This window comes from Astyanax mexicanus, chromosome 3 (genome assembly GCF_023375975.1).
Source record: "Astyanax mexicanus isolate ESR-SI-001 chromosome 3, AstMex3_surface, whole genome shotgun sequence".
Classification (NCBI taxonomy): Eukaryota; Metazoa; Chordata; class Actinopteri; order Characiformes; family Acestrorhamphidae; genus Astyanax; species Astyanax mexicanus.
The window spans coordinates 13,853,512-13,855,490 of NC_064410.1; the positions used below are offsets into that span (position 1 = coordinate 13,853,512).

Here is a 1,979-nt window from a genome sequence, read left to right on the forward strand (position 1 = left end):
ACTCATACCTAGTAGAGTTATTAAAATGAACTGTCACACAATTTGCAAGGCCACATTCACACAGCGCCTGTGAGTGAAGACAAAGAACAACAAATCAATTAGGTTATCTGTAAAATGAGTTGAAAATACATCAAACCTCGTCTGAGATCAGACTTTGTAAGCCTAATTAGCTTAGATGTGTTGTAAAATCAAATCATTTATACTTTTAACATGCCTACTTTCAACATTTCAGCTTGATATTGTAAACATTTTCTAAACTAGTTCCTAGTCTAGACTGAAAACTTACTTGTTTAGTTTAGCTTTTGGTAATTAATGTTTTTCCCTTTAGATAAGGCTGCAGATTCAGGGGTTCATGGACAGAGGGAATTGTGGTAAACTGAGATGCTGGTGCTGTTGTTCTCCCACTGCACACGGTCACTCAGGTTTGTGGATGGTGGAGTGGGTGGATGCCGGTGTTTCAGGGAGCCTCCATGTCTATGTGTAGCCCAGGGTTAAATCCATGACCCTAGTCTAAACTTGTGTAATTTAAACATTTATTGAAATATATTTTATTGGAAAGGTGTTCTAACAAGTGGGACTTTTAAGCAAGCGGGGCGTAGCTGGCTAACTCATTTGTTATGTTAAGGTAGAGTGAAGTGTATTTCACAGTATCTAACTTTACTGCCAGAGCTCTGAAATGTAATTGGTAAAGAGACCCTCTGTCAAGCGTTTCCTCCTATCAGAGTAGTCCTGTGGTTCAGGGGAGGGACAAGCAGCCTCACACACACACAGAGGCTGCGTCCAGAAACCCCGGCTGCGTCCGAAATCGCGTACTTCCATACTAAACAGTATGCAAAAGCAGTATGCGAGATCGGGTAGTGTGTCCGAATGCGCAGTAGGCGAGTTTGAGTACGCGAAAAGTTCCCGGATGACGTACTGCACCGGGAGACATTTTTAAGTATACAAGCCCAGCACACTTCACCCGCTAATATTTCCCACAATCCACCGGGAGCCGCGCTGAGCTGAGTGACCCGTCAGTGAGCGGCGGAGCGGCGGAGGAGAGGAGTGGAGAGAGAGAGAAGTTTATGAGGTGAGGAGATTCAGATATATAAACTGTTTTGGTTGTTTGTGATATCAGGCTGTAAATGAAAGATTTATGTGGGTTAGTTTAAGTTAAAGTAGCGAGTTATAGGGGTGTGTGTTTGTTATTAATGCTGTTGCAGACAGAATATCTTTATTTTCGTATCTGAACTGCTTTACTGAGCAGCGTTAGCCCTGTGCTACTGAGATAAGTTACATTAGCTAGAGTTATTAAACTTATCACAACTCTTTATTAATCTTCTGTTCTGCAGCACCAGCGTTTACTAACTCACTACAGCCCTGTATACTGCTGCAGTTCTGAGGAGCTGGGGCAGTTTTAACTTAATACTGATCAGTCTGTATAAACTCATCTGAGAAAAAAGGCTGCTGATATCAGAGAGGCTTTTCAACAGACAGACAGACTGGTTGCCAAAAATCACATTAATAAATTATAACCAAAATCTGACCATTTTATTTAGTTTTATTAAATAGCTAGCTAACCAGCCAGGATGGTAAGACTTTTATGTTGTTCAGAATTTATATTATATTTGTTTAATGACCAAGCTAAACTGTTTTAATCTGTGTGTGTTTCAGATTCAACTATCCTTCCTACTCGAGAGGATGAAGATGAAGAGAGGGAGAAAAATGAACAATGAATAAAAAAAATAAATAAAGCTACTTTAAAGACTTGTCATTCTTGTATTTTGTGAGAAATGTATTTGTGTAAATATGCAAGTGAGGGAAAAATTATATTAAATAAAATAACTAAAATATTTTTTTATTTACATTTTATTGCCAAATATGATCCCCAGTTTTCCCGAAAATGACTGGTTCTAGCATATTTTATTTACATCAGTAATGCATATATGTTGCCTTTATGTTTAATGCAGTCAGTAAAAGATAATGTATAACAATAAGGA

General features: G+C 38.6%; 1 long non-coding RNA gene across 1 annotated transcript; it reads left to right on the forward strand.

Moving 5' to 3' along the window:
* The first annotated feature begins 801 nt into the window (after positions 1-801).
* LOC111194025 (uncharacterized) lies at positions 802-1,751 on the forward strand. Its single transcript, XR_007438277.1, has 2 exons — positions 802-1,069; positions 1,654-1,751. It is a non-coding gene; the product is annotated as an uncharacterized LOC111194025 (long non-coding RNA).
* Positions 1,752-1,979: the final 228 nt, after the last annotated feature.